The following is a 24,651-nucleotide window of genomic DNA, read 5'->3' on the forward strand; positions in this document are numbered from 1 at the left end:
GCATCTTTTCTAATTGGTCCACCAGAGGGATGCCTTTTTAAAATTCTTTAAGGCAGCTATGTGTGCTAGTGCTCAACTACTTATTTGGGTATTCCATTTAGTTAGCTTGTTGATAAGCTCCCTAAGGTAACCAATTTGGTCTGTCTTGAGTATGAAGCATAGAGCCCAGCACAAAGTAACTATCCATAATATTGTTAATGAATGCTTACAGTCACTGAGTGCTGTCACTAATCTCATTTGACCCTCACAGTTCCCCTGTGGGGGAGGTATTATTATCATCCTTATTTTATATGACACTAAACTAATTGAGATACTAGCTTTTCCCAGGGCTACAGAGATTCCCAATAGCAAAGCAGGATCCAAACTTACTTCTTTCAACTTTGCATTGGGTTCCTAGTTCTCTGTCATGATTGCTCAGTAGTCAAGTAGTATCTTACACATTGGGCTGACCTTGCATGTGTTTAGTCTTGTCTCAATAAGAGAGTCAGTTCCTTGAGATCAGGGCCCAGGCTAAGCCCTGACCAGGACTTAGATTCTTCACTGACTTATATTTATTTCCTACAAACAATTTTGCTAGATTGTATTGCAACAACTGTCATTTCAGTTTGCAATAGGAAAAATCATCAAAATTGATGAATTTTTGAGTAGACATTTTAATACTGATTATGGAAGAAGTATGCAACATTTTCAGTGCAGTATGGTATATTATTTCAAGAAAGGTAAAAATGCAACTGAAATGAAGAAATTAAATAGTTTACTCTAAAAAGCATAAAGAAAGATCTAGACTTAGCTGAACAGTTAGTCACATTTCTAAAATGAAGATCCTTGCACTGAAAGGAGCACAAAGTTTGAGAGAGAACTTCAAAAGTGCTTAGCACCGTATAACAAAATTTATAAAGATCTCTCAGCTAAAATCAAGCAATCTAAAAAAACAGATTTTTTGCAAAAAGTAGAGCATAGAAATCAAGATAATGCTGAAGCAAGTTCAGAGGATGAGAATATCTTGTCAAAAAGAAAATGCATTCAGTTAACGGAGCTTAGTAGTGATGATGATGAAAACATTACTTAATTCATAATAATATGTAATACTTTTGATGAAAATTGCTTTAATAAAGATATTTCTCTTAATTATATATGAGTATGTTTTTTTTTTAATTTTTGGAACCTAACCCTCCTTTTTGTACTAGTTCTTTGTTTCATGTAACACGGATTTGCATAACATGGCATTTATTAGAAACCTAACAACCATGTTATACGGGGATTACCTGTACACATTTTCCAGGCAAGCCACCGCAGAAAGTCAAGCAGGTACGGCTTTCCCTTTCTTCTGAATATTTCCTGCCACCGAATTTATCTAACCAGTTTTAAACAGCTCAAGTTAGCATTTTGTCTACTTCTTGCACTCCTGTCAATGGCCCCTCTCTGTCAGTAGCTGTCTCAATTAACAACCACTAACTAGCAGAGCATGTAGGCTCAAGGCTGTGTTCAGAATTCCATCTGTCAACCAAAATCAGAAGCATAGGACCTAAAGGGCAAAAAGGGAATTGATTGTTTTAAAGAAAAAATACCAAGTTTATAATATTCTGCGTCCATTCTCATGCCCACCCTCTGTTCCCCTGATTACCTCAGCTCTTCAGCCTCCCCCCATCCCTCTTTTGGAACATATGCTCTCTCTTCTCCTCCATTAGTGCACCAGCCACCATTTTTTCTTCTCCTGAACACACTAGATGTCATACCTTGGGAGTCCTCCTGTGTAGATAATTAATGTGACATGTGGCTCATCTCCCTGTCCTAGGAAGTGAAGTTCTAGGTGTGGATTTCTTTATCCCCTCACACATTTGTACCCCACAGTGCTTGGCACAATCTCAGGAGCGGCTCAGTTGCCCTTCACGACGTGAATGAGCTTGCAGTTTTTCAGGAACTGATTATTCTCGATTGGGATTGTCTAGACCTTCTTTTCTGCAGCTCACGGGTGGCCTTGGCACTGTGTTTCTGCTTCTTAATTCTGTGGCCAGTTGTTCGTGAGAGAAGAGACTGGACATACCATGGACACTACCACTACCTCTAGGAAGGTTGGACTTTTGGATGTGTTTGGATTCTCTGTGCTTTTAGCTGTTTTATCCTGTCATTCATAAAATCAAATTCCCCAAGCCCTGAGAACACCTTGGCAGGGGTTGCTAGAGGCTGTGTCTTCAGGAGTGGGATGAATTAACATTCAGCTGGGAAAACTCACCAAGGCCAGTCTATCAAACAGAAGCCATAGATAGTCAAGGCTGGTCTATGGGAGAGGTTCCCAAATTGTATGCAATGGAGTCATCAAGTTGGGGTGACTTCTCTTTCAGGGAATTCTAATGTTGCTAGGCATGCAACCTCATTGTGAGAAATGCTGCTTGGGTATTAGATTCTGTTTTTCTGGAAGTGGCAAGAACACCAAGAGGGCACTCACATTTCTGTGTGCCTACCCCATGTTGGACTGCCTTCCATAAACCATAGTATTGAATCCTCACACCATTCATTAGGTAGAGATTTTCTACAGCTGAGCAAACACCTTTCCTCAAGGCCAAGTAAAAAGTGGTGAGTGTGGGATCAAACTTCTGGTGAGCTCTCTCACCAACCCAGGTTCTTTCCATTACTGTTGTTGCTAGTGTTAAAAGAGAAATGTTTCCCACATGGTGGGATCCATGCTAAGGGGGCGTAAGGTATTCCCTATTTACTTATTCATTCATAGAAAAGCCCTCAATCCCCTCAAATTACTCAGTGAGACAGGTGTTTCCTTTTTAATTCCTTCTTTTATTCTTTCTAACTGGGAACATCTCAGTTTGGTGCTAGTATATCCCTAATACCTTCTTAACACTCTCTGATCACCCTTTAAACAAACAAATGAAAAAAAGGCCCTTAGCACTCATCTGTATCTGTAAAAGTTTAGTCTTATTTTGTTTTCTTAGTATGTATATTTATATTCTCTTCTTTTTATGGCAAATTACATTTGTTGTACATTACAATAGTGTATAACATTTTCTCTTAAAGTAACTTACATAAAAGTTAATTAAGGGCAAATTTGTTAAATAAAAGTATAAGCTCCAGTGCTGAATCAATTAGATGGCCACATGCAAAAAAATGAAGTAAGATTCCTTCACACCACACACAAAATTAACTAAAAATTATATACAAATATATGAGCTATAATATAAAACCCTTAGAAGAAAATTTAGAAGTAGATTTTCAGACATTATGTTAGGCAATATTTTTTAAAATATAAAGCCAAAAGCATAAGCAACAAAAACAAAAAATGAATACACTGAACTGCATCAAAAGTAAAAAGTTTTGTGCTACAATGGTATCATCAAGGAAATGAAAAGACAACCCACAGAGTGGGAGAAGATATTTGCAAATTATATATTGGATATGGGACCTGTATTTCAAATATATAAAGAACTCTTACAATTTACTAAAAGAGAAATTAACAAAAGATCAAAAATTATAAATAGGTATTTCTTCAAAGAAGATACACAGCCCTAGCTTGGTGTCACATAGTGGATTGAGTGCTAACCTGCAAATCAAAAGGTCAGCAGTTTAATTCCTGGTCAGGGTACATGCCTGGTTTGCAGGCCAGGTCCCCCGTTGGGGGCGTGAGAGAGACAACCGATCGAAATGTTTCACTCACACATTGACGTCTCTCTCCCCCTCTTTCTTCTTCCCTTCCCCTCTCTCTAAAAATAAATAAATAAAATCTTTTTTAAAAAGGAAGAAGATATACAAAAGACCAATCGATAAACAAGTGGAAAAAGGCTTGATAGCATCAGGGAAGTGGAAATGAGATACCACTTCACACCTACTAGAATGACTATAATAAAAAAGAAATAAGTATTAGCAAAGTTATGGAGAAAGTGGAAAACTGACACTTTGCAGTTGGCAATGTAAAATGGTACAGCTGCTTAGGAAAACAGTTCTGACAGTTCCTCAAAATGTTAAACATAGAGTTGCCATTTAACCCAATCATTTTACTCCTAGATTAGTAAAAACATATGTCCACTCCTAGATCAATAAAAACATTTGTGTCTCCTCCCTTTTCCCCTCTCCGCCTACACATACACACAGATACACACACATCCTGTTTCTCTGGAGAACCCTGACTAATACAGTGGTAAATGCATGTAACGGAATATTATTTGGTAATAAAAAGAAGTGAAGTACTAATTCATGCTACAACATGGATGAACCTTGAAAACATTACATAATTAAAAATATCCAGTCACAAATTTTATGATTTTATTTATATGAAATGTCTGGAATAGGTAATCCGTAGACACATAAAGTAGATGAGTGGTTCCTCAGTGCTGGGGAGTAGGTGTGAGGGAATTGGGAGTGACTGCTAGTAGGTATGGACTTTCTTCTGTAGAGGATAAAAATGTTCTAAAATGAGAGTATGTGAACATTGCACAACTATGTGAATATACCAAAAACATTGAATTGTACACTTTAAATGGGTGGATTATATCTTGATACAGCTTTTTTTTTTTTTTTTTTTTTTTTTTAAGTACAGGTTGTAACTGGATATAACAAAGTTCATGGCATGAGTACAGAAATGTCTGAAGCAGGGAAACACAGAACTGGCGATGGATGTTCCTCAGGGACTCTCATGTACCTCCCTGGAAACACACTGTCTGTACATGTTTCCTTTTTATTCCCTGTTGTGTTATTCATAGTTACAAGCAAATCAATCCAATTTTGGCCTAGACTGGTAGCTGTATTACTCAATCTATTAAAAATATAAGAACAAAATATAGGTTGGCTTATGAAATAAGAGGTAAGGAAGCTGATGGGTGTTAAAAAAGGAATCTAAAATGCACATTGGACCACTGCCTGGAAAGAGGAAGGAAATTTATGTCATGAGGGAGGTTAATGTGATACTTCACATTCTGAGTGTTTCCATCATTGAACAAAGAGTCTGAGCTGCTGCTCATCCCACATGGAGACAAACCAAGGTGTGGGTGCTGGCCGCATGTTCAGCAACCCCAATTGTCTTTGAAAGTCAGTGTGACCCAGAGATTTTTGAGAGAGTGGCTGCCAATATATTTCTGAGTGGCCACGGTTCATTTCCTCAAAAAAGAAAGTTTTTAAAAGAACGAATTAAGCATCAAAATAAGTTCACTGGGGTTCTATATGTAAGAAACACTTGCTGCCCTGACTGGTGTGGCTCAGTGGGTTGAGTGTTGTCCCTCAGACTAAAAGGTCGCTGGTTCAATTCCCAGTCAGGGCACATGCCTGAGTTGTGGTCCAGGTACCCAGTTGTGGGTGTGCAAGAGACAACCAATCAATGTTTCTCTCCCTCTCGTTCTCACTCCTTTCCTCTCTCTCTAAAATAAGTAAATAAAATCTTTAAAGAACGAAAACCTTGCATATCAAATAAAAACATTAAGTAGTCGAGCTTTTTGGGGTGCCGCCCTCTTGGAGAAATGGTTTTTTTTTTATTCACTGATTTTTGAGAGACAGAGAAAGAGACAGAGAGAGAGGGAGAGAAACATCAATTTGTTGTTCCACTTATTTATTCATTTATGGGTTGATTCTTGTATATGCCCTGACCAGGGATTGACCCTGCAACCTTGGTATATTGGGACACTGTTTCAACCAATTGAACTACCTGGCCAGGGCTTCTGAGAACTGTTGATCATGTACTACCCGACCCCTTATAGCCTCTGTTGAGTGGACAGCAAGCCTTGTGACTCTACCTCACTGGCCATAACAAATTCCATGAAGGGCAGATCCACATTGGGCCAATCAGACCCTCTTTCCTGGAAATCTGGGATTTGAATTTAGAGATTAATTAATATGCTTCCTAAAAGAATTTTAGAGTGACTTCTAAAATTTTTTTGGAATTGCCAAGGATTTTATTTCCTGGGTTCCATAAATTCTTAAATTTTAAAGTAAAATAATATCACTCTTTTTCCCTTATGCAGTGGACTCTAAGTTCAATCATCCATCATTTGTTTTAAAAAAGTACTTTATTAACAGCTGGATATTTTCCATTCTTTTTTTTCTCTTTAATCTTATATTTACATTCCAAATTCTCCATTTTTTATTGATCGCATTATCTTTATTTTTTTAATCCTTATCTGAGGACATTTTTTTTTTTTTCATTGCTTTTATAGAGAGAGGAAGGGAGAGAGAAACATTGATGTGAGAGAGAGAAAACATTGACTGGTTGCCTCCCACATGTGCCCTAAATGAGGATTGAACATGCAACCTGGGTATGTACCCTGACCTGGAATCAAACCCATGACCTTTTGGTCCACGGGGCAATGCTCCAAACACTGAGTCACACCAGCTAGAGCTGATCAAACTATCTCACTTTTTCAGAACAAAAATACCTATGTAAATTGAAATGAGAAATTAAAATTTTTTCAGTGACCATAAAGCTCTAAGTATGTTAAAAACAAGTTAAATATGCTACATATTTTCATAAGCATTTATATAAAGTAAAATTTTATTGGACTTTTAAACTCTTACTTCATGTATTCAGTGATAAATATTGATGAATATGATATATCTTCATTTTTATCAGATCTATATTGAATATATCGCTAATCAATATATACAATAAATTACTTTGTTCAAATTAATATGCAAAAGAGACTGCAGGTAATTTGTATATTGATACACAATTCCTTGAAATTCTCTCAGTTTTATGCCAGAAATCACTTAGTAATATTTCATCAAATATTATTTTAGTTATTTATCAGTGGACAACTTTAGTAGCTTCTTTTTAAAACAAATAATTACTTTTGTTTTATTTTATATTAATTAGGGTCTTGTTGACCTGTAGTTTGGTAAAAATAAAAAGGGAAAAAAATTCAGTGAATATTATTTACAGGGCAATGGTACCAGAAAGCTCTGGTCATTCCTGGCTAGCATGGACATCAAGTTCTCCGGCTGGACTTGAGTCCTACTCTTGTAGATCTCAGTTTCCCAAATTGCTATAACAGTGCTTCCAACCATGGCATTTTTGTTCACTTCTTCACTTTCTATCACACATTAATAATATTCCATAACAGAGAAACACTATTAAGCTAAATATGTTCAAAAGTCTTTACAAAATGGGCCCTGCCCAGGTAGCCCAGTTGGTTAGAGTGTCCTCCCAATACTCCAAGTTGTGGGTTTGATCCCCAGTCAGGGTATTTATAAGAATCAACCCATGAATGCATAAATAAGTGGAACAACAAAGCGATGTTTTAGTCTCTCTGTCCCTTCCATCTCTAGTAAACAAACAAATAAATAAAGCAAGCACTTTATAAAAAGTTTTTTTTTACCAAATAGAATATGCATGCTCACTATACTGAAAGGGAATATTGATCCCTTATTGGAAATATCATTGGTAAAGATATTCTTCCATCCATTAGGTTGCCTTTCCATTTTGTTGATGTTTTCCTGTGCTGTGCAAAAAGATTTTAATTTGAGGTAGTCCCATTTGTTTATTTTTTTCTTTTGTTTTCCTTCCCTGAGAAGATATATCAGAAAAAATATTGTTATGAGAAATGTCACAGATTTTACTGCCTACATTTTCTTCTAGGCTATCAGTTAAATCTATCTGATTTAGTGTGTCATTTAAGGCTACTGTTTCATTATTATTATTATTATTATTATTATTATTATTATTATTATTATTTTGGTCTGGAACTTTTATCCATTGATGTCAATGTGGTGTTAAAATTCCCCACTGTAACTGTATTACTGTCCATCTCTCCGTTTATGTCCAACAAATTTTGCTTATGTATTTAGGTGCTCCTATGTTAAGTGTATATATGTTTACAAGGGTTATATCTTCTTGTTAGATTGATCCCATAAGGCATTATGTAATATCCTTCTTTGCCTCTTGTCATAGCCTTTGTTTTGCAGTTTATTTTGTCTGATATAAGTATTCTTACCCCAGCTCTTTTGTCCATTTCCACCGCATAAAACATCTTTTTCTATCTCTTTACTTTTAGTCTATACACAGGGGTCCTGGTGGCTCTCCCTTTAGCTATCACCCCAGAGCCACAAACCCTAGTCTCTCCTCACATGACTCTAGTCTGCTCTGCCCTTCCTATGCCAGAGCCCAGGGTGAGTGGCTGTGAATGAGATTTTGTGTGTTGACATTTTTTTTTTTGCATACGTTGTTTTCTTTTCTTTTTTTATATTGTATTGATTATGTTGTTACAGTTGTCCCAATTTCTTTTCCCTTTGCTCCCTTCCACCTAGCAACCCCCTCCCTCTAGCAGTCCACCCCCACCTTGGTCTACGTCCATGGGCCATGCATATAAGCTCTTCTCAACATCCTCCTGTTCCTTCTGCACCCTCCTACTATGCTTTTTTAAAAAGTATATTTTATTGATTATGTTGTTATAGTAATCCCAATTTTCCCCTTTGCTCCCCTCTGCCCAATACCCCCCTTCTCCCAGCAATCCCACCCCCCTTAGTTCATGTCCATGGGTCATGCATATAAGTTCTCTAGCTTGACCTTTTCCTATATTATTCTTAACTTCCCCTTGTCTATTTTGTATGAAACAATCATGCTTCTTAATCCCTGCACCATTTCCCAATTTCTCTGCCTTCCCCTTCCCACCTGATAATCCTCTAAATGATCCCTATACCTATGATTCTGTTCCTATTCTGGTTTGCTTAGTTGGATTTTGTTTTTATTTTTTAGATTCAGTTGTTGATAGTTGTGTTTGTTGTCATTTTAGTGTTCATAGTTTTGCTCTTCTTTATCTTAAATAAGTCCCTTTGATATTTCATATAATAATGGCTTGGTGATAATGAGCTCTTTTAGCTTTACCTTGTCTGGGAAGCACTTCATCTGCTTCCATTCTAAATGTTAGCTTTGCTGGACAGAGTAATCTTGATTGTAGGTCCTTGCTTTTCATCACATTGAATACTTCTTACAAGTCCCTTCTTGCCTGCAAAGTTTCTTCTGAGAAATCAGCTGATAGTCTTATAGGCACCCTTTTGTAGGTAACTATCTCCTTTTCTCTTGCTGCTTTTAAGATTCTCTCTTTATCTTGAACCTTTGGCATTTTAATTATGATGTGTCTTGGTGTGGTCCTCCTTGGGTCTATTGTTTGGGACTCTGTGTTTCCTGGACTTGTATGTTTATTTCCTTCACCAAATTTTGGAAGCTTTCCTTCATTATTGTTTCACATAAGCTTTTAATTTCTTGCTCTTCCTTTTCTCCTTCTGGCTCCCCTATGATTTGGATGTTGACATATTTAAAGTTGTCCCAGATGTTCCTAAGTCTCTCCTCATGTTTTTCAATTCTTGTTTCCTCATTCTGTACTGGTTGACTGTTTTTTTCTTCTCTATATTCCAAATCACTGATTTGAACCTCAGGTTCCTTCTCTTCACCATTGGTTTTGTGTGGATTTTCCTTCGTTTCATTAATCATAGCCTTCACTTCTTCCCTGATGTGTTTGCCATACTCAAGCATATCTGTCAAGCCGGTGAGCATCTTTATCACCAGTGTTTTGAATTCTGCATCTGTTAGGTTGGCTATCTCTTCGTCTGTGAGGTTGCCTATCTCCTTGTCGCTTAGTTCTCCCACTGGAACCTTGACCCATTCCCCCTTTTGGGCTGTACTTCTCTATCTCCTCATTCTGACAGGCTCCTGTGTTTGTTTGCCTCTGTGTCTTAGGTAGAGCTGTCGCTCCTGTTACATTGTAAGGGGTGGAGCCTTAGGTATTCATCAGTACAGGGTGACCCATTTCACCACGTTGTGGCGCTGTATGTGGGGGAGGGGTCAGAGAGGGAACAATGCTATTTGCTCAGCACTTGTCCCTTTTCCAGGCACTTCTCACACTTTCGTATGGGACTGGCACCTCTCTTGCTGTTGCCCTGAATGTTATTCCCAGAGTGGGTGTGTCTGCGAACATTCTAGGACCCTGGGGGCCCTTTAAACAAGCAGACTCTGCTGAGAGACTGGCAGTTTCTTCCTCTGCCCCAACCCCCATGGGTTTGCACAGTCAGAAGCAATGAGGCTTGATTTTCCCTGGGTCTGGGACCGGGAGCTGCGAGGTCTGGTCAGGAGCCAGGAATGCTTCCCAGGTGTCCCTCCCCACTTTTTAAAACATGTAACTTCATTTTCCACCAGCCTGCTACTGCTGCCGCCACCGCCACCACCACACCACGTCCTCTTAGCCCGGGCTCCAGCCCTCCTACCTCTCTGGATGAGTATTTCTTCTTTATATCTTTGTTTGTTCGACTTCCATACAGCTCAATGTTCTGGAACTTCTGGTTGTCTCTAGTTTTGAGGTAGTTGTATTCCTTCTTAGGGAGGGAGACACAGCATGTCTGTGTAGGCCTCCATCTTGGTCGGAATCTTCCTTCTATACTTCTTAATCCCTGCACCATTTCCCTACCTCTTCCCCCATCCCCCTCCTGGCTGACCTCCCCGCCCATGCTCCCCATATCTATGATTCTGATCTCACTCTGGTTGTTTGCTTAGTTTGCCTTTTTTTCCATTCCCTAGCTTCTTTTATTGATAGTTGTGATACTGTTTTCATTTTAAAGTTCATAGTTTTGATCTTCTTTTTCTTAAATAAGTACCTTTAACATTCATATAACAATGGCTTGGTGATAATGAACCCCTTTAGCTTTATCTTGTCTGGGAGGCTTTTTATCTGCCCTTCCATTCTGAATGATAGCTTTGCTGGATAGAGTAATATTGGTTGTAGGTCCTTGCTTTTCATCACTTTGAATACTTCCTGCCAGTCCTTTCTTGCCTGCAAAGTTTCTTTTGAGAAATCAGCTTATAGGTACCCCTTTGTAGGTAATTCTCCTCTTCTCTTGCTGCTTTTAAGATTCTCTCTTTATCCTTAACTTTTGGCACACAGTATTAGTTGGGACTCACTCAGTTTATTTAAGTGATAAAGCCTAATCCAACAAAGTTTAAACTAGAAGTCAATATATTGGTTCTTTTTACTGAGACTTCCAGGATGTGGGTTTCAGGCATTGCTAGATTCAGGCTTAGAGTATCATCAGGATTTTGTCTATCTCACATCTCTGCTCTCCTCTGGATTCTTAGATTTTCCAATGAAGGCAAAGCTCTAGATGTTCATATTAATACTGGTAATTTAGGAGGAGAGACAAATTCTTACTCTTCCAAGATCCAAATCAAGCCTTCAAAAAGGCCTCTGCTTGAGTCATAGACCTACCTTGTGTCTCCCCTCAGGTGAGGGATGTGGGGCCATGTAACTGACAACGTTAGAAAGAGAGGAAAAGAGAGTTCCTGAGAAGAAAAGATCCTGGAGGAACAAAGTAACAGATGTCTGCTGCAGACATGTATACAAATAATTGCAAGTCAGTGTGATGAATACTACAGAAGAAGCACTGCAAGGTCCACTGTGGACATAAAAGGGGTCATCAGTTCTACTGGATGTTCCAGGTGAAGCCAAGTAAAGTTCATAAAAGATACCATACATAATATAATTTTTAAGAACAGCCATGGTTATTTATTGTCTTTCTTGTTCATTGTTTTATTCCTAGATCCAAGTACAATGCCTGCATACTTTAGGAATTTAAATATTTGTTGAATTGTAGTTTTATAGAACAGTAGGATCACCTCCTGTTTAGACTAACATTTACAGAAGTTGGAGCACAAAAAGATCATGCTGATAAATTTCTGTCCCATGTTTTGGCATGTCTTTAGTTGTTAAATCTTATCTACAGAGACTTTGCTTTGAAATAACACCAGGATTCAGTTTCATTTCTATTGTTATTATTTTTTGTCACAAACATCTGATAGCCTTGATTTTGTACATTCTCAGACTCTTTGTCCCATTATCAAAGGAAGGGTATACGAGGTCTGTCCAGAAGGTATCCAGCCATGTAATATGAAAAATAGAGACATTTATTGAAGAAGATACAAGAAACATTGTACATAGGACGACGACACCTCAGTCCCCTTCAAAGGAGGCACCTTGGGATCTCACACAGTTCTCTCAGTTGCCATCAGCTGCCCCATTGTATTTTCCTGTATTACATCGATAGTCTGAAATTTCTTCCCTTTCTTTTTTTTTAATGTTTTTTATTGATTATATTGTTACAACAGTTCCAATTTTCTCCCCCTTGCTCCCCTCCACCCAGCACCCCCCTCCCCCATCAATCCCCCCCAAGTCCATACCCCTGGTTTGTAAAAATTAACTATCCCCCCCCCCTCTCAAATATTAGGGCCCTTTGTAATCTTGTAAAGGACAATGGGCGAAGGTCTCAAGCTCCTCTAGCTGCTTCAAGCTGGACATGGTCGTCGTCCTACCTACCCTTGGGTCCAGAAAACCCTAATAAGAGTGGGGGTGTGGAGGGGAGGGTGGCCTTCCCACATGGGGAAGGATCGTGCAGACTCCAGGTCAGTTGGCTGTCTCCGGTCAACGGCGTGCTTGGTTTAACAGGCTGGTGTCCTTGTTGTGTTCTGGGGGCAACAGATTTGGCGAAAAGGGTTAAAAGACATCATTCAATCCATAACTACTAGATGACAAAAGGCAGGGATTAATTTTTCAATGTTCCATATTAGGAAAAAAAAAAAAAAAGGGCTTCTTTGTAAGAAGGTGTGTTAGGCACATCTCACCTGTCCAAAACCCTTTTGCCCATTATACTTAGTTTGGGCTGAGGTAAATAGTTTAGGTTTTCCCCCTCTCAGACCTCTGGGCCTTTTCTGTCCATGCCATTAGGATAGAAAAGAGAAACCCGTTTTAAAGTGAAGCCCACAGACCACCCCATTCTTCCCCAACCCAGCCATTTAGTTCAGCCAAACCGTTGAGTCTCAGGAGGCAGCGCTGCAGAGAGGATTAAGTGAGGCTTATGCGTACAGACAATCACTCAGGTAATGTGGTCATAGGCTTATGTCCTTTGAAAACAGAAAACACGTGTTAATTTATGTAACATAACCCACAAACAAGTCTCTAAATCTGTAAGACTGTCTTATTGGGAAGACATCCAGTTGCAAGGTACTTGAAATTCTATTTGCCTGCAACTTGAATATCTTTGATGATATCACAGACATGGTTTAATTTTCAAGTGAAACCATATTTTAAATGAGAAGAAACTTTTAAGATGGTTAGTTGCCCTATTTTATACTCTACTACTGATCATTGTGATTTTCCTTGAATAATGATTTTTCTCCCTAAGATTACCCTCCTTGTCTTTAAAGGGACTACATTAAGTCCATTTTTAATTTATCCTGTTTGTTTGCATAAACATAACAAGAGCAGCACATGATCACTTATGATCTTTAGTTCTGCTTTGCTGGAACTTACCTAAGGAATATTTGGGGTGACCCTCAGTCTGTTCTTCAGGGCACAGAAGCTGAGCCACATATCTGGCATTCATCCTTGCCTGTACACACCTGTTTTTTCCAAGTCTTTCTGGTTTTTCATTGTGCCTTAAGGTCCCTTCTAGCCATCTTTCAGGAAAACAACCTTCGTTCCTTCCCTGGAAAGATTGCTGTGAACCGCACAGCCAACCATGGTACCAGGCCTTATATCTCATGGGCTTTTATTACCTTTGAAAGTCATTCCCAGTTCCTCAGGGCTTTTTGGTAACAATCTCAAAGACTTGGTCAAAAAAAAAAAAAAAAAAAAAAAAAAAAAAAGGAACCTCTATTGACAACTGGTCTTATTAGTTCTATGCAAAGAAACCTATGTCATTACTTACTTGTTTAGAATGCCAAACTCTGGAGGGATCAAATAGGGAGAAAAATATACAACGTGAAGGAAAATCTTTGTCCTAATACTCACTGAACTGGCATTTCCATTCTTCATATTTTCATTTTTCCCCCACTAAAAAATTTTTTTTGTTTGTTTTTCCATTACAGTTGTCTCACTTTTTTAGCCCTCTTGCTTCCCTGCACCCTGTCCCTCCCTTCCCCCACATTTAGTCTCCACTCAGTCGCCCCTGTCTGTGGGTCATCCCTTTCAAAGGTGATTTTAGTTTTGGAAAAAGCCGGAAGTTGCAGGGTGCCAAATCTGGGCTCTAGTGGGGATGAGTCACCTGGGTGATTTGATGTTTCACTAAAAAACTCCATGTGATTGACAGCTTCATCATGCATTGTTGGGATGAAGCTGCCAATCACCAGTTGCCCAAAGCTGCTGTGTTCTGAATCATCCGAATAGTTGTCGTCGAGGAATGTTCAAACTTAACGCAAAATTTGATGCAGATTCATTGCTCCACTTGCTCAGGCATTTTGACTGCAATGGCCTCACAATACACATGTTCACTCAACAGCGTCCACAAACCCAACTGACTAGTACAGAGAAGTCATCATTGTTTATGCATGCGCATTCCAGTCCACTCTCTTGGCTGCCAGGTTATGTCAATGTTGGGCAAACTGTTCTTGTTATATTAACAATGGCGGGACTTTTCCTGGACAGACCTCATATATGAGAATGCTATGCAAGTGGTAAAAATCCTAGAAAAATGTAACCTGCTTTTTTCTTTTAATTTTCATTTATTTACTTTTAGAGAGAGGGAAAGGGAGGGAGAAAGAGAGGGAGAGAAATATCAATGTGTGGTTGCTTCTGGTGAGCCCCCTAATGGGGACCTGGCCTGCAACCCAGGCATGTCCCCTGACTGGAAATTGAACCAGTGACCCTTTGGTTCACAGGCCAGCACTCAATCCACTGAGCCACACCAGCCAGGGCTGTAAGCTGCTTTTATTGTTAAAAGTGTGGAAATGTCATAGTCTTTAACTTATTTTTGTGATATAAGGAAAGTCCTTAAAGGAATTTAGGGTGTTTTTAGCTTGCTTCCCTTTCTATTCAGCCCCTCCCTAGAGAATTTATTTATTTATTTGTCTCTGTGGTCCAAACAGACCTGAAAAAAACATGAAATTTAGGCACGCGGCATACTTCTTAATTAATGCCTAATCAGGATCTTGTGAAAAAATTACTAAGGTCAAAACTTTTGATTTATTAATATCTAACTTCTACTTATACCAAATAGGTTTTGACTTTTATTTTTATGCATCATGTTTCACACCTTAGCAAGCTCATTTCTCTCTCTCTCTTTTTATTTTTATTTAATAGGTTGACACTGGTTAACAAAATTATACAGGTTTCTAGAACACGTCATCTGTGCAATGTATTGTGTGTTCACCACACCAAATCAAGTCTCCATCCATCACCATTTATACCTTCTCCACCATATTCTTGTCTGTCTCATCACACCCTCTCCCCTGGCAATCACCACACTGTTGTTGTGTCCGTGAGCATTTCTCTCTCTCTTTTTTTTTCTTTTTTTGCTCGATCCCTCCACCCAGCATCCCTCCCTGCCCAACAGCTCGGACAGCTCATTTCTCAAAGGGTCTGTGCTGATTTTCTTGCTCAAGTTTATTTTCAGTGGACCTTAGGTGGACCTAGTTTAACTCATCACCTTTGGTTTACCTCCCATTCTTATCAGTGACTCATACTTGAAACTCTTTTATTTTATTTACTTGTGTGTTTATTTTTTAAAAATATAATAAATGTCATGAACTCACTATCCAATTAGGGAACTAATGCACTGACAATAACTTACATCTTCTACATGATCCTGCCCTACCTGTTTCCTTCCTGCTCCATCCTATTTATGTAGCCAGAATTCTGAATTTTTATGTTCTTACTCATTCTTGTTTAAAATACTTTTATCACACACATATGCATGCAAATAATATGATTAATTTTAATTGTTTTTGACATTTATAAAAGGTATATCATGCTGTATATAATCTTCTGGGCTTTTTTTCTCATTTAGTTTTCTATTCTAAGAGTCATTCATTTTGTTGTAGGCTACTGTGAGTCCTTTATCTTTATTGCTGTATAATATTTCATTGTGTGAAAACACCAGCACGTATTTACCTGGCCTCCTAGACCCCAAAGATTAGGCATTCACATTTCTTGCTGTAATTAACAGCACTATGATGGATATTTTCATATGTGGTTTCCTCTCTCAGTGCACACCTGCTGGGATTGTCCTCAGCTTATACCCAGGAATGGGATGTGTGTTGGTTATAGGGTGTGTGAATATTTAACTTTGCAAGATAATGCCAGACTGTTTTCCAAAACAATTGTAACAATTCATACTCTCATTGTGTTATTGAAATCTTCAGCACTTGGTATTGCCAAATGTAAATTGATATCCCTTTATAATCTTAATTTGATTTTCCTGAATTACTTATGAGAAATACAACAAACAAAAGAGTAGAAAAATGATTATCCATATAAAAAGTAAATCAGAAATAAAAATCAATTCCAAATGAACTACGGACTCAAATGTCAAAAGCAAAACTTTAAAACTCTTAGAAGAAAATATGGGTGACTATCTTTAGATCTTGAGAGTAAGAAAGGGTTTCTTAAATATGAAACACAAGAAAGCCCACTATAAAATAGATGTGTGATGAATCTGATTATATTAAAATTAAAAACTTGTATTCATCAAAAAAGATGTTAAAGAAAGTGAAAAGATAAGCTACAAATTGAGAGGAGATATATTGCATACAATAAATAATCTATATTAAGAATATTTTAAAACTTCTACAAATCAACAAGGAAAGTAAAACCCGATAGAAAAATAGGCATAAGACATGAATGAACATTTCACATGAGAAAATATAAAGCCAATACTCACATGGCAAGAGATTGAAATTCCTGAATTTTGAAAAGCATCTTTTGAGGGAAAATAGGAAACTTCAAAAACATAGCTACAGGTCATGGCTGGGCAGCTCATTTGGTTAGAGCATCATTCCAATGTGCCAAGGTTGCAGGTTCAATTGCTGGTTAGGGCACCTGCAAGAATCAACCAATGAATGCATAAATAAGTGGGAAAACAAGTTGATGTTTCTCTCTCTCTCATCCTCTGTGTCTCTAAAATCAATAAAGAAAAAAAAGTAGCTACAATGGTCTTCCTTCAGGCTAAGAAAAAATAAGCATATAGAAAGTGAAATGCAAACTTAAAGATTCATCCAATATTCCAGGAAAATCAACTAAAACTAAAGGAAAGTGGAATGTTTATCAATGTATTTTTAAGCTTACTTTCTGACTTTAATTACTGCTGTTGCCATACACATTGCTGGCACTCAACAATGATTAATGCATTGATCAGTTGACTGCCTGATTTTCTATAAGCCTAATTTTGATTTCTTTCAGACTAAAAACAGATGAGCACATAGTTTTAAGACATTAATAAACATTATAAAACATGATCTTCTTTCTCTGAATTCTGTGCCCTGTTGGCTAAAAGAATAAAGCATCCACTTAAAGAAAGAAATCAGATTTAATCTAAAAGGCATGGTATAGCTATGCAGAGTCCAGACCCTGTGGTTGCAAACAAAGCGCTTAGTCAGCATTGCTAGGGAGAATCAGACCACAAAGGAGGATGGGAATGCCCCAGGCCTCCTGCACAAACCTTGAAATCAAACAAATGTGCTTTCACAAAACAAGCACTACATTGTAAGGTACCTTCTGCGCTGGTTTAATAAAGGTGACATTTCGAAGAGTAGTCACCTCTTTGGTATCAGATTGTTAAAATGTGAGCTCATAGTATTTTACTTACAATATTTCTTAGGAAAACAGCTCAAAACATTACTATTTCTAAAGATTAGTCCATAGGAGAGTATGTAAAGGAAATTAACTGGTGTGATAATATTACTTGTGTTTTCTGCAGGAAGTTATACTCTAATTGCTATAATTGTTGTGTTGTAATGTGAAAATACATACTAAAAGACTTAGAATTTTATATTTTTGACTCAACAATTTATTAATTTATTCTATGAATATATGTATGCATTTATTCTAAGGAAGCAATCATGGATATGCCTAAAGATGTGGCTATTAGACTATTTATCAAAGTATCTTCTATAAAAGTGAAAATGAAAAATTTCACTAAATGTTGAAAATGGGGAATTTATTAAATTGAAATTTACCTATTAAAATAAAAAACATTTGAAGACATGAAAACTAATTATATGGTTACAGGTTATGAACAGTATATAGAATTTAATGTATGAAATATAAACACCATGTATAAAATATAAAATATATACACCATAAGCTACATACACTATTTAAAATATATACAGCAGTGAATGTCAAAAGAAAACAGACTGAAAAGATATGACTGAAGACAGACCAAACAGAGAAAGAGAAAAGGCAGCACAAATGATCAGAGAGCCATAGGAAGGCATAGATTACAAATAGAATAGCAGAGGTAGAAAGCATAGGAGTGAAAACACAAGCACAAACAAAACAACTTAGGAAAACATTGGTTTGAAAGAATGAAAGATTCTAAAGGTAAAAATAAAACAAGACAAAATTAGATCTTCTCTGTTGTCAGCCGATGGGTTCTTGACTGAGACTTCAATTTGGTTTCATAGTCCAGGACAAATCAAACCCGAGTCATTGACTAATGCCTTTTATGCTTAAGTTGCATCTTGTTTCATTGGTGGGAATTGTCTATTACCTTTTCATAGATTTTAGTTTAGTTTCACAGATTTAGTTTTGATTTCTTTCTCAGAAATGAAATCAATTTAGATTTCACATGACCAGCATCACCAAATGAATTGTACTGCCGTTATGATATATTAACCTCGTTTGATATTGTAGTTGAAAACATATTGCTGCCTTATGAGCATCTCATACATAATGAAGCATTTAGAGGTGTTCCTTTCTAGGGTATGAAGGACTGAGTTAATTCTCTTCTTTGGGCCATTTGGTTAGTTCATCATCTTGGAACATAGGATTTTGCTTAGTTATTGTGCATTACTGGTGCTGATTGAGGACTGGACCTCTTTCTACCATGTTATTAAGTTTTTCCTGCTTTTGGTACAGTCTCTACTTTTCCTGGAGTTGTTTCATTAATTTGTGGATTTCCACTCATTGTTTACACATATTAAAAAATTTTATTTATATATTTATTTTTAGAGAGACGAAGAGAGGAGTAAGAGGGGGAGACAAACATCAGTTTGTGACTGCCTCTTGCACACCCCGAACTGTGGACCTGACCTGCGACCCAGGCATGTGCCCTGACTGGGAATTGAACGTGCGACCCTTTGGTTTGCAGGCTGGCATTCAATCCACTGAGCCACACCAGCCGGGGCATGTTTACACAGATTTTTTTAAAGAACTATGCCTTATAAACCAACATGTATTTAAAAGGAGATATAAACATGCATATATATTAATAAATGTAATTTTTTACAACAGCCTTTCTATACATTTTATATTGACTTTTTTCTACTATCATAACAAACTCATAGATGTTCACAGAGTCACCCAGCTCAATTAAGATAATTTATAGCAATGGTTCTCAAAGTATTGTCACTGGGCCAGCAGCAGCAGCTTCACCTGGAACCTGTTAGGAATGCAGATTCTTGGACCCTCTTCCAGGCCTACTAAATCAGAAACTCTGGGAGGGCCCAGCAATATGTGTTTTAACACCTCCAGGTGATTCTGATGCTCTCTCAAGTGTGAGGACAACTATTCACACCACATGTGAAGATGGTGATACTTATATTGTCCTTATATGGCCAGTGGGATCCACTCTGACTTACTTAATTGCAGATATTTTTTAAAAGCATCTTTGCTTTCTGGAAACAAGATATTCCAGATTCAAAGAGATTTTCCCCCTTCCCTAAGACAGTTAATCAGCTACTCTTCAAGGAGTCCTTCTTCCATTTAGTGAAATTAGAGAACAAAATCCTAGTGTTAGCAATGTTCGTGTGTATTGGGGATGATCCAAAGAACAGCTGCTGGGTTGGGCCACATTTAATGAGAGAGTTTAAAGTTTCCATACTCACACTGATCTGTTATTTTCCCACTTGACATAGGTTACTATATTGTACTTATAGCGTGAGGTTTTACTGAACACTAAAATTTTCTACTATGTTGACAGTATAGAACTTATTTTCATTCTTTTTCTTGCAAAATTACTCAAACTTTTTTTTTATATGCTTTATTGGTTATGCTGTTACAGTTGTTCCAATTTCTTTTCCCTCCATCCAGTGGGTGCCCTTCCTCCAATTGTCCCCCCCCCCTTAGTCCATGCCCATTGGTTGTGCATGTAATTCTTCTCAACATCTTCCTGTCTACTCCACTCCCTCCTACTATGCTTCTTAATTCCTGTACCATTTCCCTTCCTTTCCCCACTTTCCCCTCCCAGTTGACCTCCCCCCAATATGTTCCCCATACCTGTAATTCTTTTTCCACTCTTGTTGCCTACTTAGTTTACGTTTGTTTCGATTTCCTAGCTTCTGTTGTTGGTTGTTGTAATACAGTTTTTATTTTAATATTCATAGTTTAGGTTCTCTTTCTCCTGAACAAGTTTCTTTAACATTTCATATGAGAGTGATTTGGATCTGATGAACTCTTTCAGTTTTATTTTGTCCTGGAAGCACTTCCTTTGTCCCTCTATTCTGAATGACAGCTTCGCTGGATAGAGTAATTGTGGTTGTAGGTTTTTGCTTTTCATTACTTTGAATATTTCTTGCCAGTCCCTTCTTACCTGCAGAGTTTATTTTGAGAAATCAGCTGATAGTCTTGTTGGGACCCCTTTGTATATAATTCTCTTCTTCTCTTTTGCTGCTTTTAAGATTCTCTCTTTATCCTTAATTTTTGACATTTTGATTATAATGTGTCTTGGAGTGATTTTCCCTGGGTCCAGTTTTTTTGGAACTCTCTGTGCTTCCTGGACCTGTAATTCTAATTCTTTCCCCAAGTTAGGGAAATTCTGCTTCATTATTTTTTCACATAAATTTTCAGTTTCTAGTTCTTCTTCACCTTCTGGCAACTCTGTGATTCAGATGTTGGCCCACTTATAGCTGTCACATAGGTTTCTGAGCCTCTCCTCGTTTTCCTCACTTTTCGTTTCCTCTTTCTGCACTGGTTGACTGTTTGTTCCTTCCCTGTGTTCCGATTTGTTGATTTGATCCCTGGTTTTCCTTCCCTCACCACTTTTTTCATATGTATTTTCATTCATTTCAACAGGACTAGCCTTCATTCCTTCCCTGTCTTGCTTAAGATCTGCTGTTAGGTCTGTAAACTTTCTTATCACCAAAGCTCTGAACTGTGCATCAGAAAGATTTTCTATCTGCTGATCCATTAGATCATATATTTGCTGTCTGGTCAGCTGCATGATTGGGATCTCTATCATGATCCCTGCCATCCTGACAGTTTAGTGTTAACCTTTGCTTCCTGGGTGGGACTGTAATACCTCCTACACTATAGGGGACACAGTCCCATGCACTCATCATAATCAAGCAACCCTTCTCACCATGCTGTGGCATTTTGTGTCTGTGGACGGGGGTCCAAGATGGATTTTTGCCTTTTACTCTCTGCTGAGAGACCAGGAGCTTCTTCCTCCATCCCCATCCCCTTTGGCCTTCATGGACTGAGGCAATGGGGGTCTGCCTTCCTCGGCATTGGAATCACGAGCTGACAGTTCTGGTCTGCAGCCAGGAATGCTCCCCAGGTTTTTCTTGCCTCTTCTAAAATATGGGTGTCTGTGCTTACCGCTGTCCTGCCACTGTTGCCACAGCGGCCACCACCAGCATTGCTTGACCTCTCCACCCTGGCTTCGCCCCTCCTACCTGTTGGATGAGCACCACTAGTTTATAACTTCATATGTTGGATTTCCATGTAGCTTTATTTTTTGGAACTTCTGGTTTTGCGGTAGATGTATTCCTTCTTAGTTGTGAAGGGAGATGGAGCATGTCAGTCTAGGCCTCCATCTTGGCTGGAAGTCTCTCTCAAACTCTTAATATAAAAAAAGTTATTAGGAAGTGCAGATCATTCTAAGAAGCACCAACAAACAATAGGAGTCACAAAAATGGGGAGACAGAGAAACAACACCCCATCGAAAGGAAAGGCAGAGTCCCCAGAAAGAGTGCTAAATGAAATAGAGGGGAGCCAACTATCAGATATGGAATTGAAAGCATGTATTATGGAGAAGCTCAATGAGCTCAGCGGGAACTACAAAGAACTCCAGAAAAACTACAGTGAACTCCAGAAGAACTATAAGGAACTTACTGAGAATTATACCAGCATCAAAGAGGACATGGAAGCTATCAATAAGAGCCAGGAGGAAATGAAGAATATGATCTCTGAATTGAAGAACACAGTAGAAGGAATTAAAAACAGGCTAGAGGAAGCAGAAAATCGGATCAGCGAGCTGGAGGACAATGTAGACAAAAACTCACAGACAGTGCAACAAAATGAAAAAAGGCTGAACAAGACTGAAGAGGCTCTAAGACAGCTGCAGGATAACATGAAACGTAATAATATCCATATCATAGGAATTCCAGTGTTGTTAATTACTAAAGTCAAATATATACATATCCTGTGACTGAGTATTTCACTCACAGCTATGTCACTTAGAGGATCTTAGATGTGTGCAATAGGGCACATAAAAAAAAAGTTATTAATTAGACTACATTGCCTTCTCAAAAGATAATTCTGACTGCTGTTTCAACCTGTCTCAGCTTCTCGCCTTCCTCCCTGAACAACATGAGCTTCAGCACCCACTCCAGCTTCTCCCCTAAACTGCTCGATTCTGGGCTCCATGCAGTTGCCTAGCCACCAGGTTGGCTGGCCAGCCATGTGACCACTGTCCATGCAGGCACTGGGTGCTCGGATTCCTGGATCTCCATGTCCCATTACATTGGCGTGTGGGGTGGGTGGGGATCCAAGGGCCTGGCTCAGGGATGACTGTAGGTCTGGCAGGCATTGGGAGTATCCAGAGCGAGAAGGAGACTAAGAAATGCCTGAATGACCACCTGGCCTCCTACTTGGATAGGGTGAGAAGCCAGAGGTTGATAATTGGAAACTGGAGATCAAAACTCAGAACACCTGGAGAAGAAGAAACCCCAGGTCAGAGACTGGGAGCATTATTTCAAGACCATCGAGGACCTGAGAGCTCAAATCTCTGCAAATTCTGTGGACAGTACCCACATTGTTCTGCACATTGACAATGCCCATCTTGCTGCTGATGACTCCAGAGTTAAGTGTGAGACAGAGCTGGCCATGTGCCTGTCTATAGAAAGTGACATCAATGGGCTCAGAAAGGTCATTGACGACACCAATATCACTGGGCTGCAGCTGGAGACAAAGATCGAGGCTCTCAAGGAGGAGCTGCTCTTCATGAAGAAGAACAATGAGGAGTAAGTAAATGGTCAACAAAGCCAGATTGCCAACTCTGAGTTGACCATTGAGTTGGATGCCCCCAAATCTCAGGACCTCAGCAAGATCATGGAGGACATCCGGGCCCAGTATGGCAAGCTGGTTCAGAAGAACCCAGACAAGTACTGGTCCCAGTAGACCAAGGAGAGCACCACAGTGGTTACCTCTCAGACTGCTGAGACAGGAGCAGCTGAGATGACACTCATGGAGCTGAGACATACGGTCCAGTCCTTGGAGTGTGACGCGGACTTGATGAGAAATCTAAAGGGCAGTTTGGAGAATAGCCTGAAGGAGTGGAGATGTGCTATGTGAGGCAAATGGGACAGCTCAATGGGACTCTGCTGCATCTGGAGTCAGAGCTGGCCCAGACCTGGGCAGAGGGGAAGCACCAGGCCCAGGAGTAGGAGGCCCTGCTGAACACCAAGGTCAAGCTAGAGGCTGAGATTGCCACCTACCTCCACCTATTGGAGGATGGGGAGGACTTCAATCTTGGTGACGCCATGGACAATAGCCACTCCATACAATCCGTCCAAAATACCACCACCCACAGGATTGTGGATTGCTAAGTGGTATCTGAGGTCAACAACACCAAAGTTATGAGGTGTTGAAGACAACAGAAGTGGGGCACCCCTTGGGGGTGCAGGAGGCCAATAAAAAGTTCTGAGATCATTGAACATTTTTTTTAAAAAAAGGTCATCCTTCTGTAGAGTATTTCACAAGGGTGAATGTATCGTGTAAGGAGAGGTGGGGATAGCTTGCTGATGAGTTTCTCTCTTCCACTGGAGTATGGTGGTGGGTGGGGGCGGGTCATGAGGAGTGTTGTTTCTACAGCCCTGGAAACCTCTGTAGCTGGTCTGTTCATTTTACTATTGAAAATGTATCACTGCCTTATTTGCATATCATTGCAATTAGTATGGTCATCTTGAACTTTTCTCTACCAGAAGATTCTGGTGAAGAATGTTACTGTGAGGGGAATTTTGCATTTTTCTCTCTACTTCTCCCCACATAGGCTAGTTGGTGTGTTTGTTCATTTATTATCCTAGTCGTATAAGCACCTATGTTAGAATGCAGGGAAGAATAATCTTACTAGAATGCAGAAGATGGAGAATCCACTGTCTAGTTCTCAGGAGGCCATGATTTACCACTTCACATCTACAATAATGTTCCCCAACCCAACCCAAATAAGATATTCATCCTAAATAAACTCTGGGCAATGGGGAGAGGCAGAGGAGGACAAAAAAATGTCAAATGAGGATTTGGCCCATTCTGAAGAATTTCAGATCTCACTGTATCTTTTTTTCTTCTTCTTCTAAAAGTGGTAGAAATAACCTCTTCCATTACTAGACTGCTAGTTTTATTTTCTGGACTGTGTATTTTAACTAGGTGGTCTTTATCTGAGATTTAACTAACACCACTTATAAGATAATCAAGCACAGGAGTTAATCATCCTCGGTGGTATAAGGGAGAAATTAGTTTTCACTTT

General features: G+C 38.8%; 1 pseudogene; it reads left to right on the top strand.

Moving 5' to 3' along the window:
• Positions 1 to 1,247: 1,247 nt before the first annotated feature.
• LOC149996080 (keratin, type I cytoskeletal 18 pseudogene) lies at positions 1,248 to 23,776 on the top strand (annotated as a pseudogene).
• Positions 23,777 to 24,651: the final 875 nt, after the last annotated feature.

Source organism: Furipterus horrens, unplaced genomic scaffold (genome assembly GCF_987537825.1).
Source record: "Furipterus horrens unplaced genomic scaffold, mFurHor1.1.pri manual_scaffold_12, whole genome shotgun sequence".
Lineage (NCBI taxonomy): Eukaryota > Metazoa > Chordata > Mammalia > Chiroptera > Furipteridae > Furipterus > Furipterus horrens.